Source organism: Eublepharis macularius, chromosome 18, assembly GCF_028583425.1.
Source record: "Eublepharis macularius isolate TG4126 chromosome 18, MPM_Emac_v1.0, whole genome shotgun sequence".
Classification (NCBI taxonomy): Eukaryota; Metazoa; Chordata; class Lepidosauria; order Squamata; family Eublepharidae; genus Eublepharis; species Eublepharis macularius.
Window position 1 is genome coordinate 17,878,904 of NC_072807.1, and position 18,996 is coordinate 17,897,899.

At 47.8% G+C, this 18,996-nt stretch overlaps 1 protein-coding gene across 1 annotated transcript in view; it reads left to right on the forward strand.

The window, feature by feature from the left end:
- Positions 1-2,367: 2,367 nt before the first annotated feature.
- The window catches only part of MCTP2 (multiple C2 and transmembrane domain containing 2), a 161,103-nt gene continuing 144,474 nt past the window's right edge, over positions 2,368-18,996 (forward strand). The window contains exon 1 of the mRNA XM_055002760.1: positions 2,368-2,413. The gene's annotated coding sequence lies outside the window, so the exon portion shown is untranslated. The remainder of the gene's footprint in view (positions 2,414-18,996) is intronic.

Here is an 18,996-nt window from a genome sequence, read left to right on the forward strand (position 1 = left end):
GGGCCAAGCTACACATGACGAATGACACTTGAACGGCAAGTGCATTTCTCCCTGTTCACTTGCCCTCCACTCAATCCACTTGCCGTTCAAGTGTCATTCGTCATGTGTAGCTTGGCCCTTAGTCCTGCAGGGCCCAGACCTGGATATGTTCCTCCAGGGCAGCTTTGCTTATCTGAACAGGGTCTCCTGCAGGTGCCATGGGCGAAACCAACAGCTGCCTGTACACAGGTTTTCTCTGTGGTGGCCCCTGCCCTGTGGAACGGCCTGCTTGAGGCGGTCAGGAGAGCCCCCACTCTCCCGGCTTTCTGCAAATGATGCAAAACTGAATTATTCAAAAGGGCTTTTTTACTCAGATAGGAAGGCTGATTGTAAGAAGGTGGTCACAAAGAGATGCTTTACTAACAAGTTAGGGACCATAGACTTCATCACTATGTTGCCTTGTGTCCTATCTCCAAAGGAGTTAGCCGTGTTAGTCTGTAGTAGCAAAATAGAAAAGAGTCCAGTAGCACCTTTAAGACTAACCAACTTTATTGTAGCACAATCTTTCGAGCGCCACAGCTCTCTTCGTGCATGCATCTGACGAAGAGAGCTGTGGTTCTTGAAAGCTTATGCTACAGTCAGGGGTCATTTCGTAGAAAAAGAGCTGGAGGAACTCATTAGCATAACTAATTAGCATATGCCATGCCTCTTGCCATCACCAGAAGTGTGTCATTAGTATAACTGATTTGCATATGCCACACCCCCTGACATCACCTATTCTGGCTGTTTTGGACCCAATCCTGGACATTCAGGGCCGAAATTGGGCCCAAAATGGCAAAAAAGGGCTGGAAATGGCTGAAAAGGGGCCCAAAATAGTCAGGATTGGGCCGCTGATGAGCAGGAGAGTGATCCACCACCCATCAGGGGCCCGATCCGGGCCGTTTCAGACCCAGTCCAGGCTGAAATGGGGCCAAAATGGTTGAGAGTCAGGTGGGCGGGACCACCTGACATGTAACCTCTTTGGGGAACTACCAGAACTGCGTTCCTGTGAGTTCCCCTTGAAATGAGCCCTGGCTACAGTAAGGTTGGTTAGTCTTAAAGGTGCTACTGGACTCTTTTCTATTGTGTCCTATCTGTTGCTTTAAGTGTGTTCTCCTATGTGCTACTTGTGCTTTAAGTATGATCCTACTGGGTAGTTCTCTTTTGTCTAATGTCAGTTCTAGAATTGCTTATGCTCTGTTTCAGCTTTTCTTCCACTCTGTATTGTGTTTTTGCTAACGTTATGTCTTTGTAAACTTGCATTTATTTACCCTATGGCATTGTTTATGGAAATGTCCTTGATATTGATTGAACTAATCTCACCGCTATGTAGTCTGCTTTGAGTCTCAGTGAGAAAGGCAGACTATAAATTACATCAATACAAATAAATAAAAATAAAAGCAGACAAGCCCAGTCTCATCAGATCAAGGAAGCTAAGCAGGGTCTGTCTTGGTTAGTAATTGGATGGGAGACCTCCAAGAAAAACAAGGTTTGCTATGCAGAGGAAGGAAATGACAGATGGCCTCTGTTAGTCTCTCTGCCTTGAAAACCCCAGCAGGAGTCACCATAAGTCAGCTATGACTCGAAGGCACTTTCCATCACAACCAGACCTGCTGCTACTCCTCTATAAGCATCCATGTAAGTAAATCCTTAGCACATCTGTGCAAATTAGTTCAATGTGCATAATGCAGACCAGACAGTGGGAGGGTGGGGGAGGCCACAGAGGGTGAGAGGTGCAGGCTGAGTGCAAGGCTAAATTTAAGATTTGAACCCAGGACTTAAGTAACCTTGGGCTAGTCACAGCTCCCTCAGAGCTCTCTCAGCCCCACCCACCTCACAGGGTGTTTTGTTGTGGAGATAATAATGACATACTTTGCAAACGGCTCTGAGGGGGCATTAAGTTGTCCTGAAGGACAGTATATAAATCAAATGCTATTATTATTATGTCATTATTATTCCCACAACAATAATCAGCCTGTGAGGTGGGTGGGGCTGAGAGAGCTCTGAGAGAGCTGTGAGCCAACTGGCTTCGAGCGGAGGAGTGGGGAAATCAAACCTGGCTCTCCAGATTACAGTCCTGCCGCTCTTAATCACTACACCAAACTGGCTTCGCCCTTCAAGAGAGGGAAACGCAACTCGACTCAGCCAGAAATGGCGATTCCCTTTCTGCCTTTGGGGGCCACGCCAAGGGGGAACGTGGCTAGCCCCGCTCTCGGCCAGCCCGGCGCAGCGCTCGCCTGCGCGCTCCAGCTGCAGCCCCGACGCCGGCTCGGCTCGGCTCAGCTCCTCCCCTGGGGGGTGTCCGGGCAGCCGGAGGAGGAAGCTGCAGCCGCCGCGGCGGAGAAGAGGAGGCGATTCCCATGGCGGAGCAACGCGCCTGGCTGGCGCCCGGCAGGTAGGAGCGGCGAAGCGCCCGGGCGTGCGGGACTCGCGGCTCGGAGGGCTGGAGACCGCGCGCGTTCGCCGGGGAGGGCGAAGGAGGGAGCCCCGTCTGCGCGCCTGGGGCGGCTCGGAGCCCCCTGCGCGCCCAACCTGGGAAGCTCCGAAGCGCCCGCGGGTCCCGGCTTGGGGAAGCAGGTTGACTCAGCGGCCCGCGAGAAAGCCCGCCTGGGACGGGCGCGCTCCCGAAAGCTACCGCGGGGGTCCCCTGGAAGCGCCCGCAGGCGGAGAGCGGCTTTGTCGAAGAGGGCGCGCGTTCGAGCGCTTCTTTGGGAGTCCAGCCGTCTGGTGGGCAAGATGGGTGTGTGTGTGTGTGTGAGTGTAGGGGTGGTGGTGGTCTGTGGAACACGGAAGCTTGCTTCCGAGTAAGCCTGCAGGCGAGCGGGTGGATGGGTTGCCAACTTCCGAATCGTCCCCCTGCTCCTGTGACTTTTGCCTGCTAGCAGGGGGTTATGCTCCTGTCGGGTCATGCAAAATTTTCAGGCGCTGCTCTTTGAAGGCATCTAGCTTGCGTGTCTCTTTCCTGGTCACTTTATTAATTTGCTTCCTTTGCGCCTTGCATTTCTCCCTGGGGACCTAGAGTAACTTGCATGATTTTCCTTTCCTCCAGTTTACTCTCACAACACCCCTGTGAGGTAGGTTAGGCTTAGAGCGTGTGACTGGCCTGAGGCCACCAGTGAGCTTCCATGGCTGACTGTCTGTCTGCACAAGACATCTTAAACGGGGACGCTGAAGTGACTTACCTTATGTGTGGTCTTATATGCAGGTGTACTCTGTCTCCCTAGCGGTGCGCATGTATCCACAATGGGAGAACAAGTGTGAGATCTTTCACTTGATCCTACTCTTGTAAGATGTCTTGCGTAGAGAGATGAGTGAGGATTTGAACCTGGCCTCCCAGATCCGAGGCTGACACTGAATGTGTCTTCCTCTTTAAGGCCTGTGGGCCTTTCCTTCCTTGGGAAAGAGCTGCAAACCCCAGCGAGCGAGCTGTGTGCCAGCCTCTGGCTTCCTCCAGCCTCTGCTTTTTCTAACCACCAGCTGGCTGTGGTGATGGATTGATTGGGGAAGAAGCACGCAAGCGGAAAGCCCACAGCTCAGGGACTAGAAGCTCTGCTGTGTCGGAAAATTTGTGGAGAGGCTGCCAATGTTGGGGGGGGGGGGAGCTATAAAGGTGGCAGTTGGCCAGTAAGATAGCCAGCTTTTTCTAAGCCTGGCTCCTGTGTCTCTGATAGCAGCCCCATATGTAGAATTTCAGCAGGTAGAGTTGCTTCCCAGCTATCTCCATGCCAGCATTGCCGTCTAATTTCTACTTGCAGGGTTGCTGTGAAAGGGACAGGAGCAAGGATAGGGCGAAAATGATGGCAACCTTGTTCCCCTCTGTTGCTAGCAATTGAGTTGCCAACTGGCTGAAATCTAGCTCCTGCAACCTCCTGGCCTGCTTTAGTGTGCTCTACTATGATGCAAAATAAAACAGCAGTTTCACGGTAATTAAAGATGAACAAAAAAAATTTCAGCAGATGCTTTCGGGAGGTGTTCCTCATCCATTTGGAATTTATTACAAGGCTGAAACCAGCAGCCGGTGATTTCCGAAAGCATGGAGATGGGCTCCATTATCTGTTCGGTTCCTTTAGTCCACTTTGCCATGGGTGGCTTTTGGGATACCATAGAACCCCTGGACAATCTTAAGGTTGTGTCATTTCAATCTGAAGTGCAAAGAGTGATTCCACCCCCCCCTTCTATCGAGCTCTGACTTGTATGAAACTAAGGGGACAGTTCAGTTCAGAGTTAATTGTACGTATAGCCATAGGCTGTCATAAAACTACAAAAAAACCATTAGATAAGATAAAAATTGGGTAAAATACAATTATATATACAATACGTATTTACCAAAACTTGGGGAAAATTGCATTAAAATGGACATTGATTAAAACCAGAAATCAGTGTTAACTGCAAGTTCAAGTAACAACTTCTTTCTTGGCTGCATTAGACTTAAGTTTCTGGTGGGATTTTTGTCTGGTCTAAGCTTATACACAGACACGGAGAAAATCTCATTTTTGCTTTTTAATGTTGATGCGTACGTTTCATATAGTGTTTCACTTTTTGCCTTTGCTGCTATGCAGATAAGGTCAAAGGAGGGGAGAGAAATGTGTATTCTATGACTTGCGGGCTTTTTGCAAGGGCAATGAAAACCCACAAGCATTTTACCTTTGCAGATTTCACGTGCAGGGGGGCATCTTATGGTTCTGGTCAAAGGCTGTTTTGTGGCCTTGAAGAGCATCCTCAGGAAACAACTGTGGTTTGGACAAAGCAATACGAGTGAGCCTTTGGTAGAGCAATTTGATATGATAGCCTAAGAGACTTGCAGTGTTCAGCTCAGTGGGGTGTATCGTGTGTGTGGTAGGGCCATAGGTACAGTCGGCCCACCTGGACAACTGGATTGTCGCACTCACGACTTTTCCACCACATGCTTTTAAATCTGGGACATGACAGCTTTTATTTTAAGAACGAGATCTTATTTTTAGAACAGGGACACTTTTGGATTAAAGGGGAAAAAAATACCAGCGGTGATTTGTGCTCCCTAAAATTGGGAATGCTCCAACTGGCAACCCCTGACGTTCTGGGCCACGATTCTATCTAGCTTAAGGTGTCTTTTTCATGCTTACGGCCACCTGAAATAAATCTCCCATGGCCTTGAAGCATGTCAGACTGCTTAAAAGGTACTAAGAGGTAAGTTGCTTATTTAAGAAGCTTAGAAGTAGGTGAACGCGTCTGAACTTAAAATAGCACTTCTTGTTTAGCGGACGAAGGCTTTTGATTCTTCATGTTGGATTTTTTTGGTGGACTGACATGGCTGCTAATGATCTCTAACAGCTCATGAATGCCAGATGTGGGAAAAGGGCTTTAGGAAATTCTGTCGGCCATGGGAGACAGCATAGTATAGCGGTTAGAGTATCAAACAAGGATTTGGGTTAGAATCCTGTCACTACGATGGAAGCTGACTGGGTGATCTTGGGCCAATCAGTCAGTCTTAGCCTACCTGGCAGGGTGGTTTTTATGAGGATGAAAGGGTAGAAAGAATATTGTGGATAAAATGGAGGATGATGATATAAGCTGTCTTCCTGTTGGGGAGAAATCGGGGTATAAATAATAACAAGGAAATAATCTGTGAGATTCTCTCCACCCATTTCTCGGAAGCCCCATCTAGAAATATGGCAGGTCCAGCTATAAAAGAAGACTGAGGGCCAAGCTACAAGTGATGAATGACACTTGCCTGGCAAGTGAACAGACTCACGTGTATTCCTCCCTGTTCACTTGCCATTCACTTGATCAAGTGGAGCGCAAGTGGAGCGCAAGTGAACAGGGAGGAATACACGTGAGTCTGTTCACTTGCCAGGCAAGTGTCATTCATCACTTGTAGCTTGGCCCTGATTGTGCCCTGAAAAGGCTGTGCAACCATGTTGGTCCACTCAAAATCCAAGAACAAAATCTATGTAAATCCCGTTTTTAAGGAACAACCAAATTGATCCCAAACGTGACCCGAAACAGCTCAATTTTCCGAGTGACTGCCCTACTCATATGTTTGCCTGGAAACTTTGTACTGACAGAGAGTGGAACGTCAAAGCATTAGCTTAAAGTGTACTAAATCATTGTAAGAGATTACATTGTTTCAAAAAACATATGAGCAAGTGCCAAGATTTTATCAGTCGTCCAGGCCCTCGGCCTTTGTGTGCCGGGACACTGGGAACAGGTGGCTTTTAAAAACTTGGGCCAAATGGCTAGAATTCTGCCACCAGCCTTCTTTCACAAGGATGCTTGCTGGGGTACGCTTCTGGAGAAATGAGCTCTGTTTTTTCTCATCTATATGCTTGGCGTGCTCACCTGCTTGTTGCTGTGTCCACACCAGAGGTGGCACTCTGAAACAAGCCGCTTCTCCCACTTTGAAGAGAGGTGTGTGAATCCAAGGGCAGGTGTAACGGATACCTAGGCGAGGTGTGCCGTGCCTCACTCAAGGACTGAAAACTGGTGCACGAGCAGTTCTCGGGATTCAGGGATTTGTGATCTATGCTGAAGGCGCATGGCTCAGTTATGTAGGCTGTGGATCTAAGGGCCAAGCTACGCATGACGAATGACACTTGAACAGCAAGTGTATTTCTCCCTGTTCACTTGCCCTCCACTCAATCCACTTGCCGTTCAAGTGTCATTCGTCATGTGTAGCTTGGCCCTAAGTGGGATAATGATAACATTATGATAACATTCGACTTATATACTGCCTTTCAGGACATCTTAACACCCGCTCAGAGCGGTTTACAAAGTATGTTATTATTATCTCCACAACAACAAACACCCTGTGAGAGGAGTGGGGCTGAGAGAGCTCCTAGAAGTTGTGACTGACCTAAGGTCACCCAGCTGGCTTCAAGCGGAGGAGTGGGGAACAAAACCTGGCTCTCCAGATTAAAGTCCTGCTGCTCTTAACCACTACACTAAAGTGATGATGCATGGTCTGTTATGGGCCATAGCTGCTGGAGAAAGGGGGCAGAACACCTCTCAGCTGTTCTCTGAGCTGAGAAGCAGTGCTCTGACCTCCTCCCCGATAGGAAATGTGTCAGTTGCATTGGTGGGGCTTGAGTTCAAAATGCAAGCCCCTGGGTTGCATCTGGGAAGATTTGGCAGAGGTGGACACCGAGCCAGAATCTCCCTCCCTCATCCTCGTAGGAGGGGAGCTGTGCATGGCACATCATGTATTTTATTGAATTATTCCCTTGCATTTCTCCCACAGCAGCTTACATTGTTCTCTTCTCCTTCCTTTTATTCCCACCACAACCTTGCGAGGTTGGTTAAGCGGAGAATGTGTGACTGGCCCAAGGTCACCCAGCAAGCTTCCATGGCAGAGGCGGGATTTGAACCTGGTTCTCTCAGATTCTATTGTGACAACCTAACCACTACATTACCCATGTGTGGTCCAAGTCTGCGTGCATTTGTACCCATGATCTATTCCATAGTAAAATATGCCTCTTCTGTGGCATCTAGTCATCTCCAGAGATTTGTTCACAAAAAGTGAAAGTAGAGGTAGGGGGCTAAAATATCTTGGGGGGGGGTAAGCTTCCAGGCCCCAGGGCTGCCCCTTTCCCTGCATCATTGAAAGGTGACCACTTATGCCCCAGTTTGGTTGGCACATTTCCTTTCTAAATGGTTGCTTCTCCATATTGAGGATAGCCAGACCTGTTGCACTTCAGCCTGCCACACAGCTAAAAAATCTACAGAAGTCTTGGAGGAAAGGTGGCAGCCTTGCTGGAATAGCAGAGGAATGGTGCTGGAGGAATGAAAAGAGGCAAATGTTACGGCAGGTTTGATTTAAGCTGTTGCTTGTCTCCTGAAACAGAGGTGCAGGGAGAGACCTGTTTACCCTGTTTTGGCATTTCAGCGGTGGCACCACTGTGATGGGGAGGTGCCAGCTTAATCCCAAGCTTGGGATGGTAGGATACTTGAATGTGCTCTTGTGCAACTCTCCTTCATCCCACAGTACACAGTGGCAAAGCCGTTTAGCATCTCGCCTTTCTTTATTTGCACCCTTAGTGTGTCCCTTCTCCAGTATCTCCTCCTGGAATGCAAACTGCGGCCCACTGTCTTAATTGGAAATGCATCATTTTACGTTATATGTTTGTTTATGTTATTTATAGTCTGCCTTTCTCACTAAGACGCAAGGTGAATCGCGCTGGGTAAGTCAATAACCATCAACAGCAGGGATATTCGATTAACAATGCATAGGATATGCGGATGCAAATTTGCAGAGATTTGAGACGATGCAGACATCTGATACAGTGATGAAATAATGCTGGAACAGAGCACACGCCGTTCTAAACCTGACACATTAAACAAGGCAGAAACAACTGGCAGTACATAGTAGTCTAGTCTATAGTGCTTGGGGAAAGGTGCATTCCTCCTTCGGTTACATCATTGCAGAGGAAATGAGAGCAGAAAATTTACAGCGCCCGTCTTAAGTGCAGTTATACCCTCTGAAGGCCGTCAAGGTCAGCGGGCTTAGAAGGGGGGCTGCTGTTTTGCACTGCACGGTGAGGCTGCAATCTGACCGGCATTTTCCTGGGAGAACCCCCCCCCCATTTACTTCTGAGGAGACCTGCTTAGGCTTGCTCTCTGACTTGCAAATGCAGGTTGTGATGTTAAAGTGTTGGTTACTGATGCCCGATCTTGATGCGTAGTTACCTTCTCAACAAGGATTTTGAGATATTTGAGAGATTCATTTATACCTTGACTTTCTCTTCAGTGAGAAACCAAAAAGTGGCTTACATTGTTCTCCTCTCTTTCTCTGTTATCCTTACAACAACCCTACGAGGTAGGTTAGGCTGAGCGTTCAGCCCAAACTTCCATGGTAGAGTGGAGAATCAAATCCGGCTCTCCCAGATTCGACACTCTAACCACCACCAGGGCTGGATCTAGAATTGCTGGTGCCCAGAGCAACCCTAGTCTGACCCCTCGCGCGCACATGCAGCACAGCGCGCACGCTCCTGGCGCTGCGTGATGACGTCACTTCTGTGACATCATCACGCAGGGTGGAGCATGCCACCCGTGTGGTGCACTGGTGGAGGCAGTGTGCAGAGCTGGGAAGCTGCCTGCGCCATTCGCCTCCACGCAGGACAGGGGGTGGCCAGCTGCCCCCTGTCTTGCAGGGCAGGCAAATGGCGTGGGCAGCCTCGCAGCCCCCTGTGCTGCCTTTTGCCTGCCCTACATGACAGGGGGCACACAGCAAGGCGGCTGCCCCCTGTCCTGCGGGGCAGGCGAAAGGCAGTGCGGGGGGCTGGGAGGCTGCCTGCGCTGCCGCCTGCACACTCCTGGCAGCTGGCAGCTGCTCCTGGCGCCCCCTCCCTGGCGGCACTGGGGGCAGACTACCCCCCTGTCCCCCCTCGATCCAGCCCTGACCACCACATCACGCTGGCTAGTTCTGTAGCCCTGAAATTAGTTCAGCTTATACCTGTTTTTTGCTTCTTGCAAGAAAAAAATCAAGTGGCTGATGGGCTCCAGCAGAGAATTTTGTAACGTGTAGGTCCCTAGCGGTAATGGTGTGTGTACGTTCCTTCCTGTGTCTCCTCTGGGGGAGATCTTCTTGCAAACAACCGTGGCCTCATTAAATCGCCCAGTTATTTAGACTAATGAATGGTGTCTAGAGAGACCAGTTCTGCCATCAAACAGACTTAGGTTCAGGCTGCTTGGACCAGGTCTAGCTCGTTTCATTTGCACAGTGTCCTTCATCCCCCCTCAATATTTGAAAATCACTTGCCCTCAAACTTGATATTTATTGCATGCAAATGATCATCAGATATGAGGGAGGTTCTGCACATTTTAATAGCTGGGCAAAGGAAAGAATTTTAGTCGCTTCTCATCCGGCATCTAAGTGGGAGGTTTGGTAGAGTCAGGGCTTTTTTTCAGCAGGAACACGGTGGAACGGAGTTCCGGAACCTCTTGAAAATGGTCACATGGCCAGTGGCCCCACCCCCTGATCTCCAGACAGGGGAGTTGAGATTGCCCTCCACGCCGCTCAGCTGAGTGGTGCGGAGGGCAATCTAAACTCCCCTCTGTCTGGAGATCAGGGGGTGGGGCCACTGGCCATGTGACCATTTTCTCCGAGGGCAACTCATTGAGTTTCACCACCTCTTTTCCCAGAAAAAAAGCCCTGGGTAGAGTCCCAAACATAAGAGAATAAGAGGTGCCTGGCTGGATCAGATCTGCCTAGTTCAGCATCTTGATTAGGGTTGCCAGTTCCAAGTTGGGAAATTCCTAGAGATCTGGGGGATGAAACCTGGAGAAACCTGGAGAAAGTGGGGTTTGGAGAGGGAAAGGACCCTGGTATGTCATAATTCCATAGAGCCCACCCCCGAAAGTAGCCATTTTCTCCAGGTGAACTGATCTCTGTGGCCTGGAGACCAGTTGTAATTTCGGGAGGTCTCCAGCCACTACCTGGAGGCTGGCGACCCTAATCTTGATTCCAACAGTGACCAACCCTTGAGGGCCAATTATAACAGTTTAGTTAGTTATTTTAGTTTATTCAATTTTTAGCCTGCCCTCTCTGCAAGCAGGCTCAAGGCGGCTTACAACAATGATAAAATACATACAAAGATATAGAGAGAAGAAAATCGAGAATCAATAAATATACAATATAAAATGGAAGTTAACAGTATCAATTAAGGTTGCCAGGCCCCCTCAACCTCTGGGTGCAGGATAGAGGCCTGGCACTTACCTTGGGGGAGAGGGGTGCATGCGTGTGAAGCGTGCGCCGGTGCGCAGCCCCTTGGAGCATGTCCAGGCTCCACAGGGGCTCAAAACAGGCCCAATCCGTGCTGAAATGGGCCCATTTTTGAGGTGCTGCGGAGCGCAGGAGCACTCCCGTGCTCCGCAGCGGCCCCAATCCGGGCCAAACGGGCCCGATCCCAGTGGCTGCTGTGCACGGGAGTGCACAGCACCACAGGGGAGCCCGTCGGGAAGGTGTGCCCCCCCCCGGGGGATCCCTAGTTTCAATCTAGATTATGGCATCTAAAATACAAATCAGATAAGATACTCGAAGCATTGTGGGGCTAGACAAGTAGATAAGGATCTGCCAAGATCTAAACAGCAGAAAACAGAACAGAACCAGAGCAAGAGAAGCCAGCAGGACAATTTGCCGTGCCTTAGCTGCAGCCATAGACCTTGCGGAACATCTCCCTTTTACAGTTCCGGTGGAACGGCAACAGATCCCGCAGGGCCTGGATCTCCGCAGGGAGAGCATTTCACCAGGTCTTCCTCAGGGACTAAAGGGCGCTGGTTGTGGTCGAGGCTTAGAGGTCAGGACTTTCTCCTGATGTTGCCTCCTAGCCGGCGAAGGGGGGTTTCCAGAAAAATCTGAACCGGAAATTTTTCCAATTCAAATAAACCATTTTAGGTATTTAAATAATGTTAGCAGAAGCAAAGACAACACGTACATGCCAGGGACATGTACAGACGCGGGAGTTTGTCCGTGCTTCATATCCCACCCTGGCTCATCTAACATGATTTATTTGCAGTGCAATAGCACCGACACCTGTATTTGCATACATCGGGTGGAAATTTTTCCATGGAAAAATATAGCACTGGAAAATGTTCCGCTCCAAATCACAGCTCCCGACACTGGTATTCAAGACATACTGCCTCTAACAACAACAACATTTATAATGATAATGATGATAATAATATATCGCCCTTCAGGATAACTTAACGCCACTCAGAGCAGTTTACAAAGTGTGTTATTATTAGCCTCATGACAGTCACCCTGAGAGAGCTCTGAGAGAGCTGTGACTGACCCAAGGTCACCCAGATGGCTTCAAGCAGAGGAGTGGGGAATCAAACCCGGCTCTCCAGATTAGAGTCCTGCTGCTCTTAACCACTTCCCCAAACTGGCTCTCTAGATTTGGATAGCCCTCTTCATGAATCTGTCTGATTCCTCCTTTAAAGCTATCCTTGCTGATGGCCATTGCTACATTCATTGGCAGTAAATCCCACAGTTTACAGTGCAATCCTAAATAGAGTTATTCTAGTCTAAGCTCATTGGAATCAATAGGCTTAGACTGGTGTCACTGGTTAGGATTGCACTATAAATTACTCATTGAGTAATCCCTTTTATCTGTCCCAAATCTGTTGCTTGTCTGTGTTTGGATGCCCCTGAATGCTACTATTATATGGAAGAGGGAGAAAAAAAAATGTTCTCATCTGCTGTCTCCATTCCATGCATAAATGTATAAACCTCTTATCATGCAACCCAGTCATCTTTTCTCTAAACTGAACCCCCCACCCCCCACAATATTTCAATCTTTCCTTTTTAGGAAAGGCGTTCCAACCCCTTAATCCCCTTTGTTGCCCTTTTGTGTGCTTTCCCCAGTGCTGCATTTTTTTTTTTTTTTTGGAGATGCTGCAATCAGAACCGCATACAGTATTCCAGCAAGAGTGCATGACTCAGTATGAATTTAGGCAGATTGCAAGAGAGAGGGCAGGAAGGGATGAGCAGATATAATATGCTCAGGATAATGCCAATCAATGCTTTGGGGTCAGGAAGGAATTCCCCTCCAGGCCTTATCGGCTAGGGATCCTGGAGATTTTTTTCCTTCCTCTGGGCACAGAATAGGGGTCACTGGAGAAGTGGCGGGGGGGGGGGGGAGGTAACTGTGAGTTTCCTGCTTTGTGCAGGGAGTTGGACTAGATGACCCTTGGGAACCCTTCCAGCTCCATGTTCCTATTTTAGAAAACTGGCTATTTTATTTTCAGTCCTTTCCTTATAATCCCTAGCAGGGGGTTTGTCTTTTTTTTTTTTTTGGCCACAGCTGCGCTCTGGACCAGCTGGGAGAGTCTTTTCGTCTTCCATCAATCTGTTTCCCCTGTTTCTGGGAGCAAGAGTGTGTGTTTGTGCGTGTTTTGTTTAAAGTGAAATAAGTTCAGTACCTTTCATCTTGAAATTGGGTCAGAGCCTTTAGAGTTTCAGTAGACGTCTGGCAAAAACTCTAACATGATCCATGTTTTGTTCGACTTGCGGTTTCATGATTTGATTTCCTCGGCTTGCCTGGCCCTTAGCTGCAGGCAGGGAAGTGACATTATTTGCCCCTAATCCATTGTTGGAAGACAGTCCAAAGCAGGCCTCTGTTTTCATTCTGAAGAAGGCCTGTGCAATCTCTGAACTTGCTTTAAGCAATCTCTTTGCAATATCCTCTTTGAGATCAGATAGGCTTGTATGGGTGAGGAAACAACACAGCGAAGGGGATGGAAATTCTCCCACTCTTCATCTCAGGATTGTACCAGTTGATGCCAGGTTTTCCTTCCAGCTTCGATTGGCAGCACACTTTTTGTTTGTACGTGTTTTTGCTTAGTTTTCACAAATGTATATCAGACAAGGGATTTTGGTAGGCTCTGCTGGCTTGCAAGGAAGAAAATGCTTATTAGCCTTGGAAAAATGCTTTTTTTCTTGTTTTTGCATCTTGGACTAAAACGCAAGAAGAGAAAGTCGTGTGTGTGTGTTGGGGGGGGGGTTGTACGTGCGTGTGTTAGGTCTAGGAGCAGCAAAACAGTGGGTCTCAAATATCACTTTATTAATTTAGATATTCACCCCCTGCATTTCTCCCTGTTGGGCCCTAAAGCAGCTTACAACAGCAACAGCATTCTCCCCACCTCTGTTTTTATAATCACAGCAACAACTAGGGTTGCCAGTTGCCAGTTGGGAAATTCCTGGAGATCTGGGGGGTGAAACCTGGAGAAAGTGGAGTTTGGGGAGGGAAAAGACCTTGGCATGGCATATTTCCATAGAGCCCCCCCCCCAAATTAGCCATTTTCTCCAGGTGAACTAATCTCTGTGGCCTGGAGACTAGTTGTAATTCTGGGAGATCTCCAGCCACTACCTGGAGGCTGGCAACCCGAGCAACAACCCTGTGAGGTAGGTCAAGCTTAGAGAGAGTGACAGGCCCAAGGTCACTCAGCAAGCTTCCATGGGAGCCCAGGGTTCAAAGGCCACTCTAACCACTACACAATGCTGTCTCAAGACACTGTTATTTTGAAGAGTTGTCAAATGGTTAAAGCAACCTAATCTTTAAATGTTAAGTGGGGCTATGTTTGATTTCAAGGACAGGCATGTGAATGCTGCCTTAAACAAATGCTTGTTTGACTTGGCTTTTGGAGTTATTTTCATAATCTATGTGGTTTAGGCCTCAGGGGGGAGGGTACCGTGGGCAGTATATTTGTCCTCTGTTTCCATTCCAAGGCCATATGCAGAGAACTTCCCCAATCACCATGGGCATTTTTTTCCTGCCCCATGTACAAAAATCCCTCCCCTTGCATTTCCATTTTTGGAGCACACCACGGCACAGTGAACCACTATAGTATTGTGGTTAGAGTGGCAGAGGTTTGAATCCCCAGCCTGCCATAGAAGCTTGCTGGGGGGACCTCGGGCCAATCGTATTCTCGTAACATGTTCAACCTCACAGGGTTGCTGTGAGGATTAAACAGAGGAGAGAGAAATGATGTAAACTGCTTTGGGTCCCCAGTGGAGAGAAAGGCAGGTTATAGATGAAGTAAACAAATAAACAGTGTTGTTTTTGCACCAGTGCGATTGTTAAATCTTGGTTAGCTCAGGCCCCTGTTTGCAAACTAAGAGCGGGACCACAAGTGACGCCTGACACAGGTTGGACACTTGTCAGCTTCCCTCAAGTTTTGATGGGAAATGTAGGCATCCTGGTCTTGCAGCTTGGCTCTCTGACTGCTGTCCAATGGACTTTTCAACTGTCACTTGTCCAACATTCCGCCAAGCTGCCTACATTTCCCATCAATACTTGAGGGAAGCTGACAAGTGTCCAACCTGTGTCATTTGTCACTTGTGGTCCCGCTCTAAGTTCTCAGCCATGGTGGGCTGGAAAGAACCATGATCAGCAGGAACACCAGTGCAGGCTGTGAAATGGGATGGAATTGCTGCATGGAAGGAGACAGGTGTGGGTCAGGATGCTGTCCAGTGAGCCGTACTAGGCAGTGTCTGCACAGCAAGGCTTCTCCGCGTTCCTTCTGTTACTGTTGCCAATGCATACGCACTCACAATACAACAGACAAAGCGGAGCAGCCCCCAAGAGAGTAAGCCAGAAAGCAAAATAAAAGGGCTAACCAATGAAGAAATATAAATGTATTTCAATTCAATTGTGACAAGGAATAAAGTGCATAAGAGTGCAAATTGCTATAGAGACATACAGTCAAAAGGCGTCAAAGTGACGCCTTACACAGGTTGGACACTTGTCAGCGTCCCTCAAGTTTTGATGGGAAATGTAGGCGTCCTGGTTTTACAGCTTGGCTCTCCATTACAGCTGCAAGACCAGGATGCCTACATTTCCCATCAAAACTTGAGGGAAGCTGACAAGTGTCCAACCTGTGTCAGGTGTCACTTGTAGCTTAGCTCTCAGCAAGCTTCCATGGCAGAGGTGGGATTTGAACCTGGGTGTCCCAGTCTAGTCCAATACTCTTAACTACTACACCACACTAGTGTCGCCATGCTTCAATACGTTGCTTTCCCCCCAGGGTCCATAGAAGTGAAGCATATGGGTGGGTGGGTGACTCTTCTCTCTACTGCTTGTGCATTTTAATACAAGAGCATGAACAGTAAAGCACCATGCGATGTCGAACGACCCATTTCATGTTCTACTCCGGCTTTCGTAGGGGAATTATGTTTCTCAAGTCTTTCTCTAGCCACAAGTAAAAAACCATCCTTTGCCAGGCTTTTAAATCAATGCAAAGCAAAGAAAGTTAGGCTGCAGGAAGGCACAATGGAGCCTTTAGCAATATGGGATGGTACAGGGGGAATTCTAGCTATAAACATGGTTATGAGTTCTGGAGTATTACATGAATGGCCCTGTTTTCAGCAGTGAAATGTTGGAGGGTAAGGCCGGCAAATTTCTGTGTCTAGTTAATTTATATTCCATTTTTCAACTAACAACAACAACATTCGATTTATGTACCGCCCTTCAGAATAACTTAATGCTGCACTCAGAGTGGTCTACAAAGCGTGCTATTATTATCCCTGTGAGGTGGGTGGGGCTGAGAGAGCTCTGAAAGAGCTGTGACTGACCCAAGGTCACCCAGCTGGCTTCAGTGGGGAATCAAACCCGCCTCTCCAGATTAGAGTCCTGCCGCTCTTAACTACTACACCAAACTGGCTCTACAAGTCTTCAGAGGTGGCTTTATAACACAACAAAACAATCAAAACAATACAAAACCAGCAAGAGTCACTTAAAAACAGTAAAAAATTGAGACCTGGTTAGGGAGCTGCAGAATGTATGCTTATTGTGCTGTCTAATGTGTAAAAAGTCCCCAAGAGACACACGGCAGAGGAACAGTGCAATCCTAAACAGTGTTACACCCTTCTAAGCTTGTTCCTTTCTGGCTATAACTCTGTTTAGGATTGCATTGTAAAACTTCTTTGAGGTCAAATTCACTTCCTGTCGTGTGATCTTCTTTTCCTGTTACCCAGTTGATTATAACTATACTGTGATTTTTTTTAAAAAAAATCTTTTTCATCTTTTATTTTTTGAGATGTTCTAAATGTCGGGGAGCCCTAGCAACATGTGCATTTATAAAGTGAGCTGGTTAACAATTCTTTTTGAACTAAGTTGCAATGTGTATGCAAATAAAACTTCAGGGATTTATGGATAGGCAAAAGCAGATTTTGTTAGCGTCGGGTGGCATATAGTTATTTGACTACACTTGCTTTCATGCTTTCAAGGGGATGGCCTGGGGTCCTGGCAGGGTGGTAGTGAAATGCAGGGCTCCAAATGTTAGCCTCCAAGTTTGCCTTTGATATTTTGGAGGGCCAGTAATTTGGAAGACCGATCAGCCCTGCTTTGAGTCCACACAAGACGCTAGCCCTCAGCTGTTTCAGCTGGCCTGTTTGCCCACATGTCACCCCTCACTGGCTGGGGAAAGAGGAGATGCTAACTCTCTGGTGGGTGATAAGCTTTTCTTGCTGAAGGAGATCTTTATTTGCCAAATGTAAGTGGAAATTTGCAAGCCTGGGATAGCAGTAGATTTTTGTTTGTATTTATTTATTCACTTATATTCTGACTTTCTCCTGCATTGGGGCCCAAAGTAGCTTATTCTGTTCTCCTTTTCTCCATATATCCTCACAACATCCCTGTGAGGTAGGTTAGGGTGTGAGCGTGTGATTGGCCCAAGGTTACCCAGGCATTTTCCATGGCAAGGCTGGGGATTCGAACCTGGGTCTTCCATATCCTAGTCCGACCGTCTAACCAATACACCACACTAGTTGTCTGTCCTAAACACACTTGGAAATAGGCTCTGTTGAAAAAAAGATGGACTTTGGGTAAATACAGGTAGAAAGCTAGCATGTTAAGGAAACACCTGAAACATAGAAATGTAGCACATCAGAAAAAGGGAAGTTGTTGCTGGGATGCTCTGGTGTGGTGGTTCTTGTGTGCATGAATGGGTAGTTCATTTGTTCTGCACAAGGGTCCCTTCAAACCCAATGCTCCTCTCCTCTAGTCTGATAAAGTATAGCTGAAGAAAAGCCGCACTGTGCGATTCTGCTCCATGTACAGCTCCGTAAACCCTCTTGGAAATAAATTCTGTTGAATTACCAGGATTATTTTCAAGTGAACACAAGAAGTGTTAGTGTGTGATTGTAATATAGCCTTCAAGGTGCCAGAGGGTTTTTCTTCTAACAACAATTTATTTCCATATGCGCTTTTGTGAGCAAAAACTGAAATTTTCAGATATATGGGAATCGAACTAGGAATCCTGATATTGATGATTACAGAGGGGAGGTGGTGGCTTCTATTTAACATAAGCGTCTGCCTTCTGAGTCCAACCACTAGCCCATCTAGCTGAGTATTGCCTGCTCCAACTAGCAGAAGCTTCCATGGTCTGGAGAAGGAAAAAGCCAACAGCTAGTCCACATGATCCTTTACCTGTGCATGTTGGGGCTTAAGGCTTTTGCATGCAGTGCAAATGTGCTACTCCTGAGCCACAGCTGCTCCTCCGAGAACATAAATCCAGAGGAGTTAGCCGTGTTAGTAGTTGCAAAATAATAAAGAGTCCAGTAGCATCTTTAAGACTAACCAACTTTATGGTAGCATAAGCTTTCGAGAACTACAGCTCTCTTTGTCAGAACCACAGCTCTCTTCATCTGACGAAGAGAGCTGTGGTTCTCGAAAGCTTATGCTGCCATAAAGTTGGTTAGTCTTAAAGGTGCTACTGGACTCTTTACTATTGTGAACATAGCCACGCTGTGTAAGACTAAAGGCCCATCTAGTCCAGCGTTCTGTCCACACACTGGCCAACCAGCTGCCTCTAGGAAGCTCACAAGCGGGGGGGCTGGAATATCAAGCTCCCATCTCTGCTTCTCAGCAACTGATCTAAAGAGGCATACTGCCTCTGGTACTGGAGGAAGTAGATAGCCAATCCGTCATGACCAGTAGCCAGTAATAGCCCCATCCTCCATGAATCTGCCTACTCTTTTAATGCCTCCCAAGCTGACAGCCATCTCCACATGCTGCGACACTGAGGGCCAAGCTACAAGTGACGAATGACACTTGAACAGCAAGTGTATTCCTCCCTGTTCACTTGCCCTCCACTCAATCCACTTGCTGTTCAAGTGTCATTCATCACCTGTAGCTTGGCCCTGAGTTCCGCAAGTTAACTATGCATTTAGGGTGGGGTGGGGGGCTTAGTAGACTCTCTGCTTTGATAAGTTCCTGGAGAAGATGCAAAGCTAAGCAGAAAGGTGGTGAGCTCAGGACTGATAAGTGATCGTTTTGAAGTGTTAGAAGGTGATTTCATTTGGACCATATCGGGACATCAGGTTCATGCCTGTAGATTCTTTGGCCCCTCTTTTGAGTCACAGCCCAAACTTAGCAGTTGTGGGGGAGCCTAAAGTTCATGAGGTCCTGCTCCATTGAACGTCCACCAGGCTTGGGCAATCACAAGGCCCGATGTTGTACACCTCTATCCCCCAATGTAGTGATAGCTCAGCAGTACCGAAGG